Source organism: Felis catus, chromosome C2, assembly GCF_018350175.1.
Source record: "Felis catus isolate Fca126 chromosome C2, F.catus_Fca126_mat1.0, whole genome shotgun sequence".
Lineage (NCBI taxonomy): Eukaryota > Metazoa > Chordata > Mammalia > Carnivora > Felidae > Felis > Felis catus.
In genome coordinates, this window is record NC_058376.1 from 137,445,755 (window position 1) to 137,472,830 (window position 27,076).

At 37.7% G+C, this 27,076-nt stretch overlaps 1 long non-coding RNA gene across 7 annotated transcripts in view; it reads left to right on the forward strand.

The window, feature by feature from the left end:
* LOC102899771 overlaps positions 1-27,076 on the forward strand; it is a 192,659-nt gene that overhangs the window by 19,711 nt on the left and 145,872 nt on the right. The window contains exons 5-8 of one of the 7 annotated variants that reach the window (XR_006585532.1): positions 3,791-3,915; positions 16,014-16,258; positions 16,514-16,642; positions 17,234-17,297. The exons of 1 other annotated variant lie outside the window; for it this stretch is intronic. This is a non-coding gene — a long non-coding RNA (uncharacterized LOC102899771). Of the gene's footprint in view, positions 1-3,790; positions 3,916-7,591; positions 7,799-16,009; positions 16,259-16,513; positions 16,643-17,233; positions 17,298-27,076 lie in introns of those variants that run through there. 5 more of the 7 variants (XR_441178.4, XR_006585534.1, XR_006585533.1 and 2 more) reach the window with 5 other exon arrangements.

Consider the following 27,076-nt stretch of genomic DNA (forward strand, 5'->3'; position numbering starts at 1 on the left):
TTTTGTTAAGTGCCTTCTTTTCCTTGTAGGTCCTTCCTTGACATCAATCATCCTCCTGTCTGTAACACACCAGGTCTCACTCTATAAGAACAATAAGAAAAATACCTTACACAATCAGAACCATAGTCCTTAGACACTGTTGCCTTAATCTACTTCTCTGAAATAATAGTTTCAACTGCCTCTCAAATCAAACGAAAATTCCATGACCTGGCCTTTCAATTTCTTCACAAACAAATTAACCCCACCATTCTATATTGGCTATATTAATAGCTCCACGTATAAATTGTTTGATCTTCTGCAAGATAAACCCTACCTGCCTTTTCCTGAACAATATGTATATATTGATGTATACATACACATATACCTATGTACCATGGTATATAGATGCGTGTATATGTTTTACATTATTATGTAATAATCTTTCTAATGTAGGTATTCATGGTGTGGAAATCCTTATTACTGTCAACCTCAGTGTTAATATTAGCTAATAATTATTAGTTTTACCTTCTACTGAATTTTATGTAGGTTGAGTCAGAATGTACATTGTTTTATATCTGACTTCTTTCTCTTAATGCTTTTGAGATACACTCATGTTTTACATACATCATTTGTTCATTTTGTTTATGGCTGAGGAGTGGTCCATTGTGTGAATATAGCACAATTTCTTTATTCATTCATCTGTTGATGGATATTTGGATTTTTCCAGTTATTTTAGATTATTAAAAACCTTTGTGGACATAGGTTTTTCTCACTGAATTAAAAAAATGACCGGAAAAGTTACTTTGCTCTTTGACTTTCTTCCCACCAGGAACTCAGGTTTAACCTCTCCTTATTAAGCTATCTTCTTCTGCTAGATTTCAATTACCATGAGGAAAAGGATTATATCCTTTTATCCAGCACATGACACATGTAATATCTTCCAGTAAGTATTAGATGAATTAAACATTGTCAGACTGCTGTTTAAGATAGTTTCTCCAAGAATCCTGTTTTGATACACAAAACCAACCTCTTAGCACTCATGAACATCCTTCTATATTCTGTCCTTTCGGTGACTTTTGTCTGAGGTTCTCTGGGTTTGTATGTTTCTCTTGAACTTCTTAGATATCCTGGTTTGTATTTCCTTTGTGACTCTCAGGGACAGCCACACGGCCATTGCCCTCTAAACATGGGTGGCTGGTTCATCAGCCTAATCCCGAAATGTAACACACACACACACACGCACGTGCACACACACACCAGAAACTCTAGGCTGAAGACTCACCTCAGGGAAGAAATCTGGAAGAACTGTTCATCCAGATTCATCTCTTTGTGAAATTATCTCCCTGAAGGAAAAGGGTAAAATATGAGGGAGCAGGGAAAAGTTCAAGCAGGATCTGCATTGCCAGTGCAAAGCCAACGTAGGGCCCGAACCCACAAACCATGAGGTCGTGACCTGAGACAAAATCAAGAATTGGACACTCAACTCACTGAGCCACCAGGCACCCCAGAACACACAAATAGTTCTTAAATTTTAGTGTGCAAAAGTGCCAGGAGATGTGTGGAAAATTCATATTCCCAAGGCTTACATTCAAGTATTCTAAGTAAGTAACTATGGGACGGTAACTATGGGACAGTACATTTTAAATAAATGTACCAGGTGACTCAGAGACAGATTTGTAAACTTTTGCTGCCCAAAGTGCAGTCCTTGGACCAGCAACATCAGCATCATCTGCAAGCCTTATTAGAAATGTAGTATCTTGGGGTCCTCCCTAAACTTTCATTATCAGAATGTACATTGTAAGAAAATTCCCAGATGATTCCAGCGCTTCAGGTACACAGCACACTGTGAGAAATGCTGGCTATACAAACCAAGTAGGGATGGTGATCCCTCTGACTGTTGGTTATTTTTCCCTAGAAGATTCTAATTACATGGTAGCAAAATATAAAAACAGAAACAGACAACATTTAGCGTTTGTTAAGCACTCACCGTGTGCCAACCCCACTCTGTATGGTTCCCGTGATGCTTTTATTTCACAGTTCTGATAACTGGGAAGTATTGCAGGCTATAAGAGAGAGCACACCCTTGGGGGACTAGACAGTCCTGGGTTTGAATCTCGACGTTTTTTTTTCCCTGCTAAGAACACAACCTTGGCATGCTTTGTAATGTTTCTAATTATTAGCATGGCTCCTTTAGAAATAATGCTCCACTGCAGCTTTTGGTGAGAAGTAAAAGACCCCCGAGTGACGTAGAGCATGTTAAGTAGTTGGTTCTCTCATTTCTGGACCTAAATAAAATGTCCGTACACTCCCCATTTCCCTGACCTCCATGCAGTGCCGATATGTTCTAATTCTATTTGTTCTTTTAATAATTCACTTCAAATTTAAATATGTTTATTTTCATCACAGTGCATTTTTTCACATGTTCGGGGTGCATTTTTTCTCTCATTCAGTCAAAGAACATTCGATCATTCTGTTCTGCCTTTAGAGTATTAAAAAGAATGAGAGATAACGACAAAAATAATTCTGAGACCACAATTCCACAGTGACTGACCTGTAATAATATTATATAGCACTAACTCAGCCATTGTTCCAAATATATATTGTGTACCTTCCAAACTAGACGGAGGCAGATATGGAGTCTCTTTTCATTAGTCATCTTGCTGCAACAAGTCGTAAGTGTGAAAGGTAGCAACAGGACTGTACTCACATCTTTAGGATATGAAAGTTATTAAGAACTTGAATCTGAATCAATGCGTAAAGAACCATGTACATAATTAAATTATTTGCTAATATGACTCTGAAATTTCCATGACCACCTGCCCTCCTTCTTGCAGGAAACCAAGTTATATTTCTTACAATCTGGGGCTCTGTTCGTACATCTGTTGTTGAAACTATTTATCTCACTTAAGACAGAGACCATAACTTATGTGTTTTTCTGCAGCAAGTAACAGTCTACCTCGTACAGAAAAAGTCCTCAAGAGGTATTTGTTGGACTGAACTAACCACAGGAAGACAAGATATAGGAATTGAGATTTCCTGACTCAAAAAAGAAAAATGCAGTATTGAAATATATGATTCCTCTCTATCACAGCTTTATGACATATAGAAATAGTTTATTAATATTGAAGGATTATTCTTCATTTCTACTAAGGATAAAATGGTTTTACCGTTACCCATAGAAGAATTTTCATGAATTGAATAAGCACCTTCTGACCAAAACATGCGAGACAATAGAACACATCCACTAGAGAGATCAGAGAACCTTGTTTCAGAGTTAAAACAAAAATAAAAACACATATATACATATGCGTGTACACACACACATATAAAGGTAGTTTAGGCAGAGTGTAATATTTTCTGGAGAACGATGTTAAAATACATACTGAAATAATTTGGAAAATTAAATATATAAAATTATTTGTGCCCCCCTACACCCCAATCATAGACCACCAGAGACAGCCACTGGACCAAGTTGTGTCTTCATAGTGTTTAATTACGCACTGTGAAATCTCAAATTCTATTCATGGCCCAATTCCTTCTTCTCTTCATTACTATCTTGTCTTACTCATGATATGATCCCTGCCATTATCTGTGACATATGGTATTGGTTTGTTGTAAATTTGAAACTCAAAAATGTCATTTACAATGGCATAAGAAAAATGAAAGCTTGTAAGAATGAACATAACAAAATATATGTGAGACCATTAGCTAAAATTTGCATAATTTTCCTGAGATATTTAAAAGTAATGTTTTACAGTAGACAAACCCAATATAGTAAAATTGTCAATTTTTTTTTCAAATTGATCTATAGATTTGATAAAATTGCAAAGCAAGCTCTCACTAGTATATTTCAAAGAATTTGACAAACTTATTCTGGATTTATGGAATAGAAAAGAGCTAAGAAAAGTCAAGACACTGATGAAGAAGAATGATCAGGTAAGATTTGTAACAGTAATTAAAACAGTGTGGTATCGGCACAGAATTGATCAAAGGGACAGAGAGAAACCAGAAACAGACTCAAACATGGAAACCTATTTTATGATGTGGCTAGTAATGAAAATCAGTGATAAAATGTTAAAATATTCAAAGCATAGTGCTGGAACAATTTTTTTTTTTTTTAGTTGGAGTGTAGTTGACATAGAATATTGTATTAGTTTCAGGCATACAACAAAGTGATTCAACGTTTATACACACAACAAAGTGGTCACCACAATAAATCTAGCTACAATCGAACACCATACAAAATGGTTTGACTATTATTAACCGTAGTCTCTATGCTGTACATTGCATCCGTGTCTTATTTATTTTATAACTGGAATTTTACACCTTTTAACCCCCTTACCCTATTTCGCCTCCCTTTCCTGGCAACTACCAGATTGCTGTCTGTTATCTATGCATCTGTTTCTGTTTTGTTTTATTTCTTTTGCCTTTTAAATTCTACATATAAGTGAAATTGTATGGTATTATTAATAACAAATTTGTTACAAAATTGTTATAAATTAAAAGCGCTGTATTATTTGTATGGCAGAAAAATTAAAATATATTCCTAATATTATATGCAAAAAATAATTTCAGCTTAATCAAAGACAAACTTAAAAAGGCAAATTTTTTAAACCTTTAGAATAAAATATAGGATAATTGTTGTTCAACTCTGAATGTTATAGGACTTACTAAACAATATATGACAAGGCATAAAGGACACAAAGAGAAATATTGAGAAAATTGATGATAATAAAATTATGAATGTCTGCTCATTAGAGTACAGTATTTAAAGAATATAAAGGAAACCCATTTAATGGGAGAAGACATTTGCAACATATTAACTGACAAAATTTACAATCACTACAAATCAGTAGGAACATGTAGAAATAATTTCTTTCAATGTGCATAAGACTTGAACAAGCTCTTTAGAAAAGAACAAATACAAGTTACCATTAAATATCTGGAAAGATGTGTGACCTCTTTGGTAATTAGAACAATACAGGAAAATCCACAATAAATGACCATGTCACAGACGCAAAATTAGCAAAAGCTAAAAATTCTGGAATAATTAGTGTCGGCGAGCATGTAGAGCAATGGGAAGTCCTATATCTTATCGATTGAAAATTTGCTCAATTTCTAGTCTAGCATCTGTCAAAAAGAAGCTATTCCACAGAGACACCAGGAGATATGTATAAGAATCTGTAACATTGCTGTTCATAACAAGAGGAAGAAAAAACACCTAGAAATCGTTCGACAGTAAAATGGGTATAGAAAGCATGGGATAGTCACAAAGAGAATACCATAATGAAACTCAATCATAGGCAGCTACTTTATCAGCAAACAAATAAAAAACAGTTGTTATAGAGGATGATGCCATTATTCTATTTATGTAAAGTTAAAAAAAATGCAACTAGGGAATTTATTCAAAGATGCATATATGTACAGAAAACTATTAAGAGTGAATCATTAGCACAACACTCAGAAAACAGAACCCTGTTGATGGGAGAGGTAGAGGGCAAGACTGGGAAATGACTCAGATTTTCACTGGTGTTGGTAATGGTCTAATGCACGGAGGATACTTTGATGTCTATTCTTGGTAGTATATCCATTGTATACACTCTCGTGAGACATATTGCACATTTTTAAAATTCCTTTTTAAAAATGCACGGAAGTCAGATGCTATTTGGATGCAAAAATCCCCTGACAACTATTGGAGTCGTTTAGGGAAGAGATGGTGGTGTCCTGTCTGGGTAGAGACAGAAAAGAATCATTGACTAGAGAGATTTGTAAAGTGCATTCCTTTCAATTAACAGTGTTTGTTGGGTCCACAACTTAACATTGTGATCGAATGAAACGAGTTTTCAAACTTGATTCCTAGTTTGGGCGCCTGGGTGGCTCAGTTGTTTGAGTGAACCACTTCAGCTCAGACCATGATCTCATGGTTCATGGGTTCGAGCTCCATGATTCGGATCCTCTGACCCCTTCTCTCTCTGCCCCTATCCCGCTCATGCGTGCTGTCTCTCAAAAATAAATACACATTAAAAAAAAAAAGAATTATTGCTAGTTTATTCCTTGTCCAACTTAGTGGATGTCAGAACCATTTGTAGAAAAAGGAAACACTAAAGTTGGTTTAGGAAAGGATTTTTTCCTCTTATAGCTCAGATAACTTGGACTAAATATATATTTCGCTCAGTGAAAGTTTGCTAAAGAAATGAGATTAAAGTTTTGGAGCCAATGTGATCTCATCTAGCTGGAATTTCCAATCTTAATAATTTTATTATCTTGAAATACTTTTGTATGCAGTCCACAGGGTGTGCTTGTTTGCCTGTGCGCCCAGACATATGCTTGATGGTTGTGCCACTTACCGCTGTATTTCCTCTCAGTAACAAATCCACTCTTTGTTGCCCTGCTTTGTGATACTATAGCTGGACCCTGGAAACATTTCTTCTTTGCAGCTGGAACAAGATTAAGCTTTGTAAGTTGATGGCACTGGAGGAACACTACAGGAGGAAGTGACTTCTTTTCTTCTAGTGTACTTTCCCCTGCTCTTGCAGCCCTTGGCGGACATGCAAAACACTCGTTTACACTCCCCTGCAAATGAATTTCAGCGGTTGCCCAGAGGGTAGTTTCCCAGAGTATTGTAGTGGTGCCTCTAGAAGCAGCTTTTCAGTCGTTCTCACCAGCACGGTACTTGGTACTTTCCTGCCTTCCAGCCCTATCTGGCAGCATCCCAGCAAATTTCTCTGCCATTAGGGCTGCTAAAGCTACCTTTTTACAACGAAGTCTGAATCTCAACCTTTGTAGGGGATAGGGAACATCTTCTAATGTGTTCCTTCTTTAGGTGCTCTGTCTTATCCCTAGAGGTAGTGGCTGCTTCTAAAATGCCCTATTCTGGAATTCTTTAGCATTCTCTTTATTCCTTTGCCGTTAATCTGTTGTTATTTAATAATTCTTTCTATTAAATTAACCCTATTCGATTTATTGTATGATCTCTATTTCCTGGCTGAAGCCTGACTGATAGAAAGATCAAGCCTCTTCTGCTGATGAGTGCCCTACAAAATTTTTCAAGAACTACCTGACCTATCTCCACTTGTGTATTCTAATCTCCCCTAGTCAAAGGCTACCCTAGAATTCTGTTTGAATAGTATCTGTTTTCTTTTACCTTTACGTGAACAGGTTATGCACCTGTTACACAAAGACTGTAACTCTTTGTTCTGACCTTTGGTGGCAGGGAAATTACCTTTGAAGAGTCACTCAGAAGGCAGAATAATCCACAGTTTTTACTGAATATGCTTTTAGATCAGAAAGCTACATGTTCTCTTTGAACAGTGAAAATAAATAGAAAAAGATAAATTTTAAAAAGCCAATATGTTTCGACAAATGATATATTCGTGTGCCATGGAGAATAAATGACTTCAATAATCATAAAAGAATGCTGCTGGAATCACAATATTTTTTTTCCAAATCAGACTTTATTCTATGAGATAAATAAACTACGCATCATCCGTTGACTTTTGCCTTCATTAGCCCCTGAGTTTCTGCTCACTGAAAATGAAAGCCCCCCCCCACCCCCACTCTCTTTTACCTACATGATTAATGACACTTGCTAATCACCTGTCTCTTTCTGCAGAGTTCACTGCAAGTGTGAGAAATATTGTCAGAAACTAAATGAACCTTTTGGAGTTGACTGATTTCTCCCAATTTTTATGATTTTACCCAGCATCTGAATGGCAATTTATTTTAAAGTAAAAGAAGAAAACTCTCTCCAAGATTCTAATTTCTGATCCCTACTAAAGCAGAAAATGCACAACCTAAATAAAGTTGTTTCCAGAATTTACCTGATAAAACTCTTGCTTTTGTAAGGCCTTGTCAAAATACATTTAAAAGGCAATTTAATTGTTTCTTTTATTCTTATTGTTCCATGTGCTGATTGAGCCAAATGTGAATAAGCTGTTTTTTATCCAACTGACGCCCCTTCCAAACTTATTGTACCGTTCAAACCACAGATGGAATTTGTGGACAGATATACAATTTTATTTATTTTTTTAAATGTTTGTTTATTTTGGAGAGAGAGAGGGAGAGAGAGAGGGGGGGAGGGAAAGGGAGAGACAAAGAGCACACAAGTAGGGGAGGAGCAGAGAGAGACGGAGAATCCAAAGCAGGCTCTAGGCTCTGAGTTGTCAGCACAGAGCCCGACGTAGGGCTCAAACTCGCAAACCATGAGATCATGACCTGAGCCGAAGTTGGACACTTAACTGACTTAGCCACCCAGGCGCCTCAACAAAATTAAATTTTAAATCTAACACATGTTATTTGTAAACAGAATGGGATTCAGGGTATCATTCAACTTTGTGAGTATGTCTAATCTGGAAGGTTAAACATAGTTTAAAAAAATGAAAAGAACATGAACCTCCTTTCCACTTGCTGGATGGGATGCTGATTCATGAACACTTTAATAAAGCCAATTAGATACGTAAAAAATTTAGCAGAATGCATGCTTATTAACTGATAATTATGGATATTTCATTTATATTTTACACTTATGTGCAGAAATAGTACTTGTAAAAAGAGAAGCACATACGAAGTATATTTTTATTAAGGATTCTTAACACAGTAAAAAAAAAAAGGCAAATCATTGGAATTCACTTATGTCAAACATTGGAGTTGAAAGTAAATTGAAATCTCAGATCCGTGGTGGTTTTGGAGTCTAATTTCTGATGAATTGTGGGGTTTTTTCTTTGTTTTGATTTGTTTTCTTTTGTTCTGTTTTATCCAAGACAGAGAGTTCCTTCTCATTAGAGGAGAACTGGTTTCATGGAGCATGGTATTTAGAAAAGTCTGGGTCTTCGAGACTAGAGAATCTGAGTTCAAACCTTGTACTTGACCTACAACTTCGGACCAGTTAGGTTAGCCCGTTGGGCCTCGGTATCTCTCTCCATCTATAAAAGGGAGAGAATAATATTCAACGTAGAATTATTGGAAGGACTGAATTAGGTGATGCAAGTAAACTACAGAGTACAACTCCAAACACAAAATATGTAACTTGCCTTCTCTACTATAGCCCCAGCATTCACAGAACTACAATCTGAAATCTCCAAAACATCATAGAAAGGTCCAGAGGCCTAGGCCAAGTCCATCTAGGGAAGGTTACCACTGTGAGATTTTAACCATACCCAACTGTCTATCAGTAGTTAGTAGTGAATTCTCGATCTCCGTGTATCTATGAGCTCTGACATACTCAGAAGGTATTGATGAAATGGATGAAAACATAGATCACTTTTAAATCTCGCATATTTCCCTAGCACTATTGAAATACAGTAAACACGGGAAGAAGCACAGGTTGATGAATTTTCAAACACTGAGCACACTCGTATAACCATCACAAGGATCAGGAACAAATACTGTGAAAATTCCAGAAGGCCCCATTTGTGTCCCTTCCAATCACCACCTCTTACCCTCATTCCACGGACAACCCTTATCCTGGATTTTAATGTCAGACATTAGTGTGGAGAATATGTTGAGTTTTAAGTCACTTTTCTACTGTTTAATCATTGATAATATTTTTTTTATTTTTTAATGTGTATTTATTTTTAAGAGACAGAGCACAAGTGGGGGGGAGGGGCAGAAAGAGAGGGAGACACAAAATCTGAAGCAGGCTCCAGACTCTGAGCTGTCAGCACAGAGCCCAATGTGGGACTCGAACTCCCAAACCATGAGATCATGACCTGAGCCAAAGTCGGATGCTTAACCGACTGGGCACCCCAGGCGCCCCTCATTGATAATCTTTATTCAACAAATGTCTGTTCAGTAGCTCTTAATGGCCCACGAATTATACTGCCAATATATGATAATGAATGAAAAACTTACTCCCTGCCCTCCTGGAGCTTATTATCTAGTAAGAACTAGAAAAAAAAAACACCTCTAATAATACGCACTTGGTGAGCCAAAATCCAAATTTATTCCCTAGGAGAAACATACCTGAAAATTACTAGTGATTTACAATTCCAGCAGTTAATCAGGTTTCACACAAATGACTTGGCATTAAGGAATCATCTCTCTAAATTCCATTCAGGATTCTATACTGAACTTAAAGTCTTCATGAACAATCAAGAAGGGATTTTATTTCTTATTTATTTATTTTTAATTTTAAAAATGTTTATTTATTTTGAGAGAGAGAGAGAGAGAGAGAGAGCACCCATGTCCTTGAGTGGGGGAAGGGCAAAGAAAGAGCAAGAGAGAATCCCAAGCAAGCTCCATGCTGTAAGAGCAAAGTCTGATGTAGGGCTGGGTCTTATGAGCTGTGAAATCATGACCTGATACACAAAGGTGTTTTATTTTAGATAAATATGATATTTCTTTAGCCTTTTATATGTTAATGTTATTTCTGATCATCCAAGATTTTATAATACGTAACATTTTCCAAACATACTGAATCACAGAACAACTTTTCTTAATAAACCATCTCTTGAACAAGTTGCTAGGAGGAAGATGTTGTAGCATAATGGTTAGTAAAGGGTATTCGTGTCTGACAGTTCTTCATTCAAATATCTTGTATGGGGCCAAGGACTTGACATATCTGAGCTATTGTGATCTCATCTGTAAGATATAATGAATTGTATATACTACATACAATGGTTAACAAAACCAAATTAGGCATCATATATAATGTATTTTGTATGTTCCTCATTGCAAAGGACACACATTTGTGTGTGTGTGTGTGTGTGTGTGCGTGTGTGCATGTGTGTGTGTGTGTGTGCATGTGTGTGTATAAAAATAAACAGCCAACACATAGCTATGAAGATAGAACCTCCATTATATATAAAGGAACTGTATTAACCCAGAAATCAGCAAAACTGCTTGAATGGCATAATTTGAGAAACACAGGGCCAGGCTGTACATTTCCCTACTCTATTTTATTTATTTTATTTCACACCTCTTTTCTCCCTTGGTTTTCATATCCTTGCCCCAAGATGTGTCGTCTGTGACTCTATTCCTCTCTCTAGACAGCTACCAAAAAGGCCCTGGTCTTTCATTCTTAACTAGAAATTAAGGTGCTCATTTATCAATAAAATATTTACTGAGACTTTCTTAAAGAATGACTCTAACTCAAGGATATATTTAATTGAAAAGACAATACTTGAAGATAAAAAGAATCTTAAAGATCCAACATAATGAATCTCTAATGAGGAGAAGATAGGAAGTCATTTGGGGGACTGAGCGGTCTTTTTATCTTCCGCATAGACCTATTGGCTAGGATGATAAACATAGGCTTCTGCAAATGTGCAATTCTTGCAATTCTTATATACCTTTTTAAGCGAAATCCCTGGCACAGTTCAAGAATGTGGTTTTGAGCAAAATCCCACTTTGTCCCCAACACGTATTTTCACTAGTAGGCACATCAATTTTTACCGTCCTTGCTCTTACCCCCTCATACACGATTCAAATCCCAGTACTCTCAAGAGAGTGACTATATCCACTTTTAGCACAGCATCTCTGACAGGTGGGTACCACCTAATCTAAACATTAACTTTCTATTCTCTTTTGAGCAGGGTATTTATTTAAAATGTCACACCCTCATAAAAATGTCTAATTTTTATGAGAAACAATGTTTATTCCAAAATGACAGCATATACTTGAATAGGCTCAAATTATACCAGTCTGGTAGACTTTATGAATTTTAAATTACATGATATGATACAATACGATGTATAGACATTTCCGTGTGTTTGGTTTTCTTTTTTTTTCTAGTTTAATATTCTTTTATTATGATTGCATGATAACATCAAATGTTGAAGTGTTACTTATTGGAAATGGCAGATAATCATAAGGGAAGCTGTGGGAGTTGTTTAAAATTCCTGAATATGAATAATAATGCTTCCTATTTATAAAGGACCTTTCTTCTCAGAAACCTAAATTGCTTTACTGGTGTTATTCTACGATATATATGTCTCTCTTTGCAGTAAGTAGGGGGCAATACTACCTATTCATTTGTTGAATTAGGCTATAGAAGGGAGACCGATTCAGTGCCCTGAAATTCAAGAGCGAGTAACACACATGATATTAGAATTCAGGCGTCTGAATTGACTCTCACCCTTTTGCTAAGTTGAGTGTACCTTATTTCATTCATTGATGGTTAAACTTTAACTCTATTATTGCATCTAGAGATGGTATGTTCACCAAAAAAGGTGTTCTTATTTTTAATGCCGCATATAATATTGTAATAACAATACAGTTTTGCTTTTCTTTTTTTAATGCTGATTTATTGATTTTGAGAGGGAGAGAGAGAGACTGAGCATAAGGAGGGGGGAGGCAGAGAGAGAGAGAGAGAGAGAGAGGGAGAGAGAGAGAATCCTAAGCAGACTCCATGCTCAGCACAGAACTGGATGTGGGCTCAGTCTCACAACTGTGAGATCATGACCTGAGCCGAAATTGAGAGTAAGAGCTTAACTGACTGAGCTACCCGGGCCCCAATTTTGCTTTTCAATGTAATTTTTTTCTTGAGTCTTCAGACTAGAGAGACAATAAAACACTGATATAAAAATGTCATGTGTTTCTTTTTTGAAAGAGCACTTGTATGACATTCTTGTGTGACAGATAAAGGAACGAAGTCTCTTTGGGTGGTAAAAATAAGCGAGTGACATTATTTCAGAGGAAACAATATGGAATCATTCTAAAGAAGTGCAATCTCAGTAAGGTTGAAAATGGAAGAATATTCAGAGGGTTTTATTCTATTACATTGTGACACATTTAGTAGAGATGTTTTTCGTGGGGCACTGGTAGATGTTTAACAACAGTCTCTGGAGTGGAGAAAAAGTCGTGATTTGCAGCATTTGTCAGTATCTGTGTTGCAAAGATTCCCATCATGGCCAATTTCATGTTGCCAAGGAGTCACTGAACAAGAATTGAAGGAGATACACAGGCCAGCATGGCCTGACGCTTGCACATTATTGGATGTTGTATGCCATGCCATATATCTATTTCTATTTGCGGTGGCCACCACTATGCACTTAGAAGACCTTTGACTACAAGGATGGCAGTTAATCAGCAGCCATGCTCCAGAACCATCATATTTGAGCAGAGGACATACCTCTTAGGATGACACCCAGCCAGTGGCAAGATGGCAGGGATGCTAAGGCAAGCCTATTCCTGGAAGACTTGAAATGCCTCTAAGGACAGACTTTGACTCACATACTTCACCATGGCTTTGCCAAACCTTTTCTTAAGCCCCTTGGCCATATGAGTCACTGCTGCCTTATCTCTGAGTCCTGTCTCCCTCACTTAACGACAGACCTGCATTGAGTTCTCATGGCTTTCCCAGTCTTTCTCATTTTCTTTCATAGGTATTTCCCCTAATTAAATTCCTGCATGCTTATCTCCATCTTCTTGTCTGCCTCTTGAGGGACCTGGACTAACATTCCATTTCGGGAGTATCACTATCTAGCAAGAACTATTGTTACCTCATCCATATTACTTGGACCAATTTGAGGCTGTCTGCAACTGTAGTGGAAACTTCTCATGAGCACTTGCAACTCCCAAATACAAGCACTCCTCCTATGCTCAAGCAACCTGGTAGAAGCTGGACATATAGGAGAGTTAATACCTCCCAAGTATGACTATCAACCAATGAAAGCATTAATGTAGTGGATGAATGCTCCAGTTTTCTTGCCTCCCTGAGACATTCTAAATTATGTTTCAGAAGGTCACATATATTTCATGCAGAAAGTTGACAATTTACCCTCTCTTTCTTGGCAATCTTCCTTCCCTTCCCTGCTCCCTCTCCAATATAGCTTCTTGGGCTCACCTTCCAAATAAACTACCTGTATCCAAATCTATGTCTTTGGTTTTGCATTTGTGAAAACTGAAGATAGGGCACATCATTAAAATCAAGTGAGATACATTTTAAATTGCTTTATTTATATATGGATTCATAAATTCTGAGTCTACTGCATTGAAAAAACAAATTGAGTGAATCTGGCCAGGTATAAGGAAACAGAGTAGAATGGAGACATGGTAAACTGAAGAGCACAGGCTTTATCTACAGGAGATGGTAGTTCCTCACTGTCTGTTCATTTGTTACACAAAAATTTGGGTCTAGACAGCCAGGTATTGTGATTTTTACAGAGAAGCAATTGATTCTAATAATACATATAATTAAATTTCAAGATTTTTATTTTTTATTTATTTTTTTCAATATATGAAGTTTATTGTCAAATTGGTTTCCATACAACACCCAGTGCTCATCCCAAATGGTGCCCTCCTCAACACCCATCACCCACCCTCCCCTCCCTCCCTCCCCCCATCAACCCTCAGTTTGTTCTCAGTTTTTAAGAGTCTTTTATGCTTTGGCTCTCTTCTACTCTAACCTCTTTTTTTTTCCTTCCCCTCCCCCATGGGTTTCTGTTAAGTTTCTCAGGATCCACATAAGAGTGAAACCATATGGTATCTGTCTTTCTCTGTATGGCTTATTTCACTTAGCATCACACTCTCTAGTTCCATCCATGTTTCTACAAAGGGCCATATTTCATTCTTTCTCATTGCCATGTAGTACTCCATTGTGTATATAAACCACAATTTCTTTATCCATTCATCGGTTGATGGACATTCAGGCTCTTTCCATAATTTGGCTATTGTTGAGAGTGCTGCTATAAACATTGGGGTACAAGTGCCCCTATGCATCAGTACTCCTGTATCCCTTGGGTAAATTCCTAGCAGTGCTATTGCTGGGTCATAGGGTAGGTCTATTTTTAATTTTTTGAGGAACCTCCACACTGTTTTCCAGAGTGGCTGCACCAATTTGCATTCCCACCAACAGTGCAAGAGGGTTCTAGTTTCTCCACATCCTCCCCAGCATCTATAGTCTCCTGATTTGTTCATTTTGGCCACTCTGACTGGCGTGAGGTGATATCTGAGTGTGGTTTTGATTTGTATTTCCCTGATGAGGAGCGACGTTGAGCATCTTTTCATGTGCCCGTTGGCCATCCGGATGTCTTCTTTAGAGAAGTGTCTATTCATGAATTTCAAGATTCTTAAAAAGCTATGTGGACAAAATAAATACACCTTGTGTATACAGAAGTGGCCCTTGAATTTGTGATCAGTGATTCGAGATTTTGGACAAAGATCCTAGTGGATTTAAACATGTAAAATGCAAAAATAAATGCTACTTCTTCAATGCCATCTACTTTCAACAATAGCTTCTTGATCTTTCCATGTCCTCTTTTTTATACCCTTAAGAGAATTCCAGAGCTTGTGGCCTATCAAATTCAATAAGGGAATAGGTGAGTGAGTCACCAGGGCATCAAGTGCCTCATATGGCTTATATGTGTGAAGGAATTAAGAGAAAAAGAGGTTTTTATTCTCCTTTCTCAGACATGAAGCTTCTGATGTTTTAAGAACAGAGGCAAGTTGGGGGAATTCTTGTTCCGAAATAAAATGTTGCTAACTTAAAAAGAAACTGCTGAAGACCAAGTTTTCTTATGCTAACCTGAAATGCATTCAACTTTACCTTGCTTTCAAATTGCATTTGCTGTATCTGTTTTTTTTTTGTTCTTTTGGTTTTTTTTGTTTTTTTGGTACTTTATTATTTTTTAAACAATTTCCTTGCTGGTAAATTGTAGCCCTTCTATTGTCACTTCAAATTGTTGCTGCAGCAAACTTTTCTCCAGTGTTCACTTACCCCTCTTTTCTTAGCTCCTTATCCTTTATAAGACTTAGCTCGAATATGATCATCTCAGTGAAAATTTGCTTCCCTGAGCATATAGGCAGAGTTAAGAATGCTAGGTATTTAAAGGTATTTAAAGACAGTTGCATAAATCATTATCCTTGACAATATTGACATTGTATGATTATTATTGGTTTTATTGTCTATCCCTCTATATGGGAATCCAGTGGAGGACTGGGCCACATGGACTTTTAATTCCACTGTCTGGCTTAGTGCCTGGGGTATCCTGAGGGACTAACACATACTTCATGAGTAGATGCAAGTTCCTGACTTAACCTCTCTTTCTTCTTTCCATTACATCTTCCCATCTTCTTCTGCTCCTCATGCCAGCAAGGCTTATGATGAAAAAATACAATTGGCATCACAAGACCTATTTCATTATACCTCATGGATCCTGGAATTTCCTTCTCCACTTCCTTCTTAAATCCTGAATGGAACTGTAAGAAGAATATAAGAAAGCAAAAAGAACACAGAGGAGGCATTGACTATGCAAATTTGCCAATAATTAGGGATTTGTACTCACTTATCATTGGAGGAGTGATATTATACCTCATTTTAGCCTCGCAGAAACCCTTAGAGGTAAGGAGGGTAAACACTATGATTGCAAATTAGAGAATGCTAATGAATGAGGATACTGAAGTGTAGAATGAGTGTGACCTAGTACGTTCTATTCATTCCTTTCCCACCTTTAGGAAAATAAATAGGGGACTATTTTTTCCCCTCAAGTCCCCTTTGAATGACAGACTCTATGCCGCCTTCTTGTTTGTTTTTTGGGGGTTTTGTTGTTGTTGCTTGGGTTTTGGTTTTTACTTTTTTTACTATTGTCTCTATTAGCTGGCTTCACTGAAAGTCAAATCCAGTGACAACTCAGCCAGAATAAATGAGTGTCCTGCTAAGTAATGTTACGCAGATTCTTCTGTGAAAGGAATTCAAGACAGCCTTGACATCCATCTATCAAGCATGGTTAGTACTAATAAAATCAGGCCTCCCACAGTGCAGGTGGATGGGCTGGCTGACCTTGTATCTCAAATGATTCATGGTAATTTGTGGTTCTTCATGATAATTAGAAGTCCTGCAGGAGGAAAAAACTAAATAACTCCCTCCAACTGATGCACGTTGTCAAGAAACAGACTTATATACCTGTATTTCTCTGTGCCCCTCTAATCAAGTGTCTTGAGCATCTCATTTTAGAAGGTGGCAAAGTGCGTAAGATAGAAGCTAGGAAGAAACTGGAGATTCTTTAAATTTCACATCTGCCCTTGAGTCTTCATGTGGAAGCACCCACACTTGGCCATCAGCAGAGTCGAGGCCAAGACATATAACCTCAAGGTACTTCTCTCCTTGCTGGGCTGCATGGGGAAGAGTAACAAAATTTGAAAAGATGCAATAAATATACTTTTCTCTATTCCTCCCACTAGGTACAACTAAAGATCTTGGATATTATATATATGAGAAACTAAGGTAGAAGAAAGTAGATTGGTTAGGGGTCTTGAGGCACAAAGATGGATAAGATATTGTGTTTTCTGAGTTTTCTTTTTGCTTAATATATTCCAGACTTGGAACTAAAGAAGATGACCACCAGAAAAGCCAATGAATAAAATATCCCCAATAAAAGTTGGATTTTACTATCCAAAGAACCAGAAAAAGGACAATGTGGGAAGACAGAAACTTTAGACAATACCTCTCTACCTAATCCAAATACCACAGAAAAAGATTGTGACCCTCACCCCCAACCACTTAAGATAAGACTGAGTGGGTAGTCTACACTTCCACCTTTGCCAGAATGATTTCAGAGAGGCAAAACTAAAAAGCCAAGAATTTCATCACCACTAGGTGATAACCTCCCCTTGTGGAGTTAAAGACCATGTAGAAAAACTTGGATTTCCAAATATATCTGGCAATAGTAAAGCACAACTTACAGCCCAGCTTGGGTGGTGTCTGTAGAGGTCTAATGGAGAATGAGGATATTTACCACCAGTGATGACGAATTTTTTTCCATGATGTCAGTAGAGGCCTCATAGGGAAGAATAACAAGACATCCCTACTTTTCCCAACCAGAAAGGTGTTAATGGAGACTTAGTAGGAGACATGAACACCCATTCAGTAATGACTAAACCTCTTGTCTACCTGAGTGTGAATGGAAGTTGAGTTGGGAAACTTAACATGAATTCTCATCTGGCAGTGACAAGGTGGCACATTCCTTCCAACCCCTTCTATACTGTGTCAGAGGAAACAGGCTAAAATTGAAGCTTAACATTCAAAATGTCCAGCTTTTAATAAACAAACAAAAAATACGTCATCATACCAAGAACTAAGAATATCTCAAACTGATTGAGAAAATGATAGGTCATAGACGCCAATTTCAAGATAACAGAAATGTTAAAATTAGTGCCAAAATTTTAATGTAGTCATCGTAAAAATTCTTAGTTGATAATTTTCAAACACTTGCAACAAATAAATAGAAAGCTTCAGCAAAGAAAGGGAAAATATAAAGAAGAACAAAATGGAAATTTTAAAACTGAAAAATACAAGAACCAAGATAAAAATATCAATGGATGACTAAATGGAGGAACAGAAAGAAAGAAGAATTATAGCAACAGAAAAAAAACAACCTGAACAACAAAGACAAAATAAGGTAAAAACCAAAAATGAACAATCAGGGCACTGTGAGGCTATAACAAAAGTCTAACATTGATGTCATTAAAGTTTAGCAAGTAGAAGAGAAAGAGGAAAAAGTACTTGGAGAAATAAATGATGACTTCCTAAGTTTGGTAAAAGATATGAAACCACAGATTCAGGAATCTTAGTAAACTCCAAACAGTATCAACCCAAAGAATTCCACACACAAATAAATCATAGTCAAACTTAGGAGAACTAAAAACAAAAAATTCTTGAAAGCAGCAAGATAAAAAACACCTTACCTAGATGCAAAAAATTATTTGGATAAGAGTAGCTTTTTGTCAGAAATCATGAAGGCCAGAAGGAAGCACCACAAGATTTTTCAAGTACTTGAATAAGGAAACTATTAATACAATCCCATATCCAGAGAAATTACTCTTCAATAATGAAAAGGAAATCATAACATTTCAGACAAAGGAAAACAAAGAGAATTTATTGTTGGCAGGTCTACCTTAAAAGAATGGCTAGAAGATTGCTTCTTGGCCTTTTGGCCAAGAACAAGTGAAGAATGGCTAGAAGAATTTCCTAAACAGAGTTAAAAAAAAATAAGGAAACTTGCTTGGAACATAAAAAAAGATAAAGTATACACTAAGCAAAAATGTTGGTAATGCAACAGTTTTTCTTTCTCCTATTTTCTAATGATGTTCTCCTTTAAAGTAAAAAATAATAAAAGTATCCTTGCACGTAGTGATTCTAAATGTATATGGAAGAAATATTTAAGGAAAGTATATTGTAAATAGGGAAGGTAAGAGAACATAAAGGGAGGTAAAGTTTCTATACTTCATACAGATGGTGGATTGACAATACCCATAGACTGTAATAAATTATGTATCTATAATGTGATGCCCAGAACAACCACTAAAAAACTTTACTTGAAAGAGATACTTTCAAAAAGTATATAGACACTTCTCGGAAGATGGCGGGTAGGAAGACGCTGGGCTCACCTCATCCTGCTGATCACTTAGATTCCACCCACACCTGCCTAAATAACCCAGAATACTTCCAGAAGACTAGCAGAACAGACTCTCCAGAGCCAAGTGTAGACGAGAGGTCCATGGAAGAGGGTAGGAAGGGCAGAGAGGTGGTGTGTGCTACACGGACTGGCGGGAGGGAGCCAGGGCGGTGGAGGGGCAGCCAGCCCACCCAGCAAGGCAGAGCCCCCGAGTCTGGCTTGCAAAAGCAGAGGGGCTGGACACGGTGAGTTCTGACAGCCAACGGGACTTAACACCTGGAGTGTTAAAAGTGAACAGCTCTGCTCTCAGCTGGGAGGGCAAGAGGACACCGGGAGGGAGAGTTGTTCAGCCCTGGAAGACAGAGGTCAGCTCGGCGGGGAACAAAGGCGCTCGCCAGAGCCATCTCCCTCACCATCCCCCAGCTGAAATCCCAAAGGGAACCAGTTCCCATCAGGGAACTTGCTTGCACTGGGCAAATGCCCAACGCTGTGCTCCTGTAGATCCATCCCTCCGACTGGTCAGCCTCCCTCCCGGTGCTGCAGGGCACCTCCAGCAGGAGACCACTGATGGCAAAACGAGCTGAGCCTGCCCCTCCCGCCCCTGTGCGCCTTGCAGATCCACCCAGGCTAATACACCAGATCCCATCCAAGCAGCACCACAAGCATGGCAGTGTGCAAATAGTCCAGACAGGGGCCATACCACTACAGTGAGTCCTGCCCCTGGGAGAGGGGAAGATAAGGCACAAACCAGTCTGACTGTGGCCCCAGCAGTGGGCTGGGGGCAGACATCAGGTCTGGCTGTGGCCCCGCCCACCAACACAAGTTACTCAACAGTACAGGGGAAGTGCCCTGCAGTTGGGAGCCACCCCAGGGACTATCCAAAATGACAAAACGGAAGAATTCTCCTCAAAAGAAACTCCAGGAAGTAGCGACAGGTAATGAATTGATCAAAAATGATTTAAGCAATATAATGGAATAAGAATATAGAATAATAGTCATAAAATTACTGGGCTTGAAAAAAAGTATAGAGGACAGGAGAGAATCTATTGCTACAGAGATCAAGGGACTAAGAAACAGGAGGAGCTAAAAATGCTATAAATGAGGTGCAAAATAGAATGGAGGCGACCACAGCTTGGATTGAAGAGACAGAGGAGAGAATAGGTGAATTAGAAGATAAAATTATGGAAAAAGAGGAAGCTGAGGAAAAGAGAGATAAAAATATACAGGAGTATGAGGGAAGAAATAGAGAACTAAGTGATGCAATCAAATAGAACAATATCCGTATCACAGGAATTTCAGAAGAAGAGAAAGGGACTGAAGGTGTACTTGAACAAATCATAGCTGAGAACTTCCCTGATCTGGGGAAGTAAAAAGGCATTGAAATCCAAGAGGCACAGAGAACTCCTTTCAGACATAACTTGAATTGGTCTTCTGCATGACATATCATAGTGAAACTGGCAAAATACAAGGACAAAGAGAAAATTCTGAAAGCATCTAGGGATAAATAGGTCTAACCTACAAAGGGAGACCCATAAGACTAGTGGCAGACCTAGCTACTGAAACTTGGCAGGCCAGAAAGCAATGGCAGGAAATCTTCAATGTGATCAACAGAAAAAATATGCAGTCGAGAATCTTTACCCAGCAGTCAGAATAGAAGGAGAGATAAAGGTCTTCCCAAACAAACAAAAACTGAAGGAATTCATCACCACTAAACCAGCCCTACAGGAGATCCTAAGGGGGATTCTGTGAGTGAAATGTTGCAAGGACCACAAAGTACCAGAGACATCACTACAAGCATGAAACCTACAGACATCACAATGACTCTAAACACGTATCTTTCAATAATAACACTGAATGTAAATGGACTAAATGCTCCAACCAAAGGACTTAGGGTATCAGAATGGATAAAAAACAAGACCCATCTATTTGCTGTCTACAAGAGACTCATATTAGACCTGAGGACACCTTCAGATTTAAAGTGACGGGATGGAGAACTATCTATCATGCTAATGGAAGTCAAAAGAAAGCTGGAGTAGCCATACTTATGTCAGACAAACTAGACTTTAAATTAAAGGCTGTAACAAGAGATGAAGAAAGGCATTATATAGTAATTACAGGGACTATCCATCAGGAAGAGCTAACCATTATAAATGTCTATGTGCAGAATACAGGAGCCCCAAATTTATGAAATAATTACTCACAAACATAAGCAACCTTATTGATAAGAATGTGGTAATTGCAGGGGACTTTAATACTCCACTTACAACAATGGATAGATCATCTAGACATAGGATCAATAAACAAACAAGGTCCCTGAATGATACATTGGATCAGATGGACTTGACAGATATATTTAGAACTCTGCATCCCAGAGCAACAGAATATACTTTCTTCTCGAGTGCACATGGAACATTCTCCAAGACAGATCATATACTGGGTCACAAAACAGGCCTTCATAAGTATAAAAGAATTGAGATCATACCATGCATACTTTTGGACCACAATGCTATGAAGCTTGAAATCAACCACAGGAAAAAGTCTGGAAAACCTCCAAAAGCATGGAGGTTAAAGAACACCCTACTAAAGAATGAATGGGTCAACCAGGCAATTAGAGAAGAAATTAAACAATATATGGAAACAAATGAAAATGAAAATACAACAATCCAAACGCTTTGGGATGCAGCAAAGGCAGTCCTGAGAGGAAAATACATTGCAATCCAGGCCTATCTTAAGAAACAAGAAAAATCCCAAATACAAAATCTAACAGCAAACCTAAAGGAAATAGAAGCAGAACAGCAAAGACACCCCAAACCCAGCAGAAGAAGAGAAATAATAAAGATCAGAGCAGAAATAAACAATATAATCTTACAAAACTGAGGAGCAGATCAATGAAACCAAGAGTTGGTTTTTTGAAAAAAATAAACAAAATTGATAAACCTCTAGCCAGGCTTCTCAAAAAGAAAAGGGAGAGGACCCAGATAGATAACATTATGAATGAAAATGGAGTTATTACACCAATCCCTCAGAAATACAAGCAATTATCAGGGAATACTATGAAAAATTATATGCCAACAAACTGGACAACCTGGAAGAAATGGACAAATTCCTAAGCACCCACACACTTCCAAAACTCAAACAGGGAGAAATAGAAAAGTTGAACAGACCCATAACCAGCAAAGAAATTCAACCAGTTATCAAAAATCTCCCAACAAATAAGAGTCTAGGACCAGATAGCTTCCCTGGGGAATTCTACCCAGAATTTAAAGCAGAGATAATACCTATCCTTCTCAAGCTGTTCCAAAAAATAGAAAGGGAAGGAAAGCTTCCAGACTCATTCTATGTAACCAGCATTACTTTGGCTCCCAAACCAGACACCCAGCAAAAAAAGAAAAGAACTACAGGCCAATATCCCTGATGAATATGGATGCAAAAATTTTCGACAAGATACTAGCAAATCGAATTCAACAGCATATAAAAAGAATTATACACCATGATCAAGTGGGATTTATTCCTGGGCTGCAGGGCTGGTTCAATATTCACAAATCAATCAGTGTGATACATCACATTAGTGAAAGAAAAAGGAAAGAACCATATGATCCTGTCAATCAATGCAGAAAAAGCATTTGACAAAATTCAACATCTTTTCTTCACAAAACCCTCAAGAAAGTTGGGATAGAAGGAACATACTTAAACATCATAAAAGCCATTTATGTAAAGCCCACAGCTAATATCATCCTCAAAAATGCTTGACCATCAAGCTCAAAAACTGAGCTTTCCCCCTGAGATCACGATCAAAACAGTGATGTCCACTCTCACCGCTGTTGTTTAACATAGTGTTGGAAGTGCTAGAATCAGCAGTCAGACAACAAAAGGAAATCAAAGGCATCAAAATTGGCAAAGATGAAGTCCAGCTTTCACTTTTTGCAGATGACATGATACTATACATGGAAAACTCGACAGACTCTAACAAAAGTCTGCTAGAACTGATACATGAATTCAGCAAAGTCACAGGATACAAAATGTACAGAAATCAGTTGCATTCTCATACACTGATAATGAAGCAACAGAAAGACAAATAAACAAACTGATCCCATTCATAATTGCACCAAGATTCATAAAATACCTAGGAATAAACCTAACCAAAGATGTACAAGATCTGTATGCTGAAAACTATAGAAAGCTTATGAAGGAAATTGAAGAAGATATAAAGAAATGGAAAAACATTCCATGCCCATGGATTGGAAGAATATTGTTAAAATGTCAATACTACCCAAAGCAATCTACACATTCAATGCAATCCGAATCAAAATTGCACCAGCATTCTTCTCGAGGCTAGAACAAGCAATCCTAAAATTTGTGTGGAACCACAAAAGACCCCAAATAGCCAAAGTAATATTGAAGAAGAAGACCAAAGCAGGAGGCATCACAATCCCAGACTTTAGCCTCTACTACAAAACTGTAATCATCAAGACAGCATGGTATTGGCACAAAAACAGACACATAGACCAATGGAATAGAATAGAGACTCCAGAATTGGACCCACAAATGTATGGCCAACTAATTATTGACAAAGCTGGAAAGAATATCCAATGGAAAAAAGACAGTCTCTTTAACAAAACTTTAACAGAAACTTTAACAGAAGAATGAAATTAGACCACTTTCTTACAGCATTCACAAAGATAAACTCAAAATGGATAAAGGACCTGAATGTGAGACAGGAAACCATCAAAACCCTAGAGGAGAAAGCAGGAAAAAACCCCTCTGACCTCAGCGGCAGCAATTTCTTACTGGACACATCTCCAAAGGCAAGGGAATTAAAAGCAAAATGAAGTATTGGGACCTCATGAAGATAAAAAGCTTCTGCACTGCAAAGGAAACAATCAACAAAACTAAAAGTCAACCAACGGAATGGGAAAAGATATTTGCAAATGACATATCGGACAAAGGGCTCATATCCAAAATCTATAAAGAGCTCACCAAACTCTACACCTGAAAAATAAATAATCCAGTGAAGAAATGGGCAGAAGACATGAATAGACACTTCTCTAAAGAAGACATCCGGATGCCCAACAGGCACATGAAAAGATGCTCAACGTCGTTCCTCATCCGGGAATACAAATCAAAACCATACTCAGATACCACCTCATGCCAGTTGGAGTGGCTAAAATGAACAACTCAGGGGACTATAGATGCTGGAGAGGATGTGGAGAAACGGGAACCCTCTTGCACTGTTGGTGGGAATGCAAACTGGTGCAGCCACTCTGGAAAACAGTGTGGAGGTTCCTCAAAAAATTGAAAATAGATCTACTCTATGACCCAGCAATAGCACTGCTAGGAATTTACCCAAGGGATACAGGAGTGCTGATTCATAGGGCACTTGTACCCCAATGTTTATAGCAGCACTCTCAACAATAGCCAAATTATGGAAAGAGCCTAAATGTCCATCAACTGATGAATGGATAAAGAAATTGTGGTTTATATACACAATCGAGTACTACGTGACAATGAGAAAGAATGAAATCTGGCCATTTGTAGCAATAATATGGATGGAACTGGAGAGTGTTATGCTAGGTGAAATAAGTCAGACAGAGAAAGACAGATACCATATGTTTTCAGTTATATGTGGATCCTGAGAAACTCAACAGAAGACCAAGGGAGAGGATAAGGGGGGGGGGAGTTACAGAGAGGGAAGGAGGCCAACCATAAGAGACTTAAATCCTGATAATAACTGAGGGTTGATGGGGGGTGGGAAGGAGGGGAGGGTGGGTGATGGGTATTGAGGAGGGCACCTGTTGGGATGAGCACTGGGTGTTGTATGGAAAATAATTTAACAATAAATTACGTTTAAAAAACAACAACAACAACAACAAACACAACAAAAAGTATATAGACAAATCAAAATGTTATTCAAGGGCCTCCTGGGTAGTTCGGTTAAGCATCCAACTTCAGCTCTCAGGTCATGATCTCACAATTCATGGGTTTGAGCCCCACGACAGCCTCTGTGTTGGCAGCTTGGAACCTGAAGCCTGCTTCAGATTCTGTGTCTCCCTCTCTCTCTGCCCCTCCCCTGCTTGCAATCTGTCTTTGTCTCTGTCTCTCTCTCTGTCGAAAATAAATAAACATTTAAAAAAAATTTTTTTAACATTTATTTATTTTTGAGACAGAGAGACAGAGCATGAACAAGGGAGGGGCAGAGAGAGAGGGAGACACAGAATCGGAAGCAGGCTCCAGGCTCTGGGCCATCAGCCCAGAGCCCGACGCGGGGCTCGAACCCATGGATCGCGAGATCGTGACCTGAGCCGAAGTCGCACGCTTAACCGACTGAGCCACCCAGGCGCCCCAATAAACATTTTAAAAAATTAAGAAAATTTTATTCTAAACATGATTACAAATAATCTGTAGAAAACAGGAAAATGGAAAAACAAAAGAACAAACAGAAAACAAAAAACACATTGATAGAATGAAGACCTAATGTGTGAATACTTACATTAAATGTAAACAGTCTAAATATACAAATTATAACAGTGGTAGAGTGGGTTAAAAATGTGGTACAAGAAACTTACATTGATGTAGGCAGGTAAAATGTGAAAGGATAAAGAAAGGTATGTAATGCAAAAATTAATAGAAAGCAGCAGTAACTATAGTAATATTAGATAAGGTGGATTTCAGAGCAAAGAACAGTACCAGAGACAGAGAATGAATTATCCATGGCAAAGGGTTAATCTACCAAGACTGTACATATACAAGAGAGCTACCAAGTATGTGAAACAAGAACTGAGAGTTAAAAGGAGAATAATTCACAATTATAGAGACTTCAATGCCCTATCTAAACAATCGATAGAACAACAAGAGAAAAAAAATCAGAAAGTATATATGATTCAACAATATCATCGATCAACAGAATCGAATGGACAGTTAAAGAAAACTCTACCTAAAAAGAGCAGAATATGCATTCTTTTAAAGTTCCCATGGAAAATGTATACTAAGACCATATCCTTGTCCATAAAACAATCCTTAAAATTTTTAAATTGAAATAATTTACAATATGTTTTTAGAAAAAAGTAGAGTTAGATAGAAACAATAACAGAAATATAACAGAATTTCTAAACACTAGGAAACTAAGAAACACACTTCTTTTAAAAAAATATTTATTGAGAGAGAGGTAGAGAGAGAATCCCAAGCAGGGATGTGGGGCTCGATCCCACAGACCTTGAGATCGTGACTTGAGCCAGAATCAAGAGTTGGATGCTTAACCCACTTAGCCACCCACATGCCCCAAGAAACTTCCAAATGACACATGGCCAAAGAGCAAGACCCAAGAAAAAAAATGTTAAGTTACATTGAACTTGATACAAATGAAAACAAAACCTATCAAAATCTGTGGGATGTAACAAAGCAGTGCTAAGAGGAAAATTTATAGTACTAAATACATACATTATATAAGGGGAAAGTCTCAAACCCAAAACCTAAGCTTCCACTTCAAAAACTTAGCAAAAAAAAAAAAAAGCAAAATAAACTCAAAACAAGCAGAAATAAGGAAATAGTAAAGTAGAAATAAGTGGATTTTTTCTAGCAAAAAACTAGAGAAAATGATACAACTAGTTGGTTCTTTTAAAACAGAAATAAAATTGCAAACTTCTAGTAATAATGACCAAAAAAAAAAGACATGCATTATCAATACTAAAAATAAGATATAATTGGAGACACTATGGACATAAATGATGATGATGGTGATGATGGTGATGATGATGGAATACTACAGACAA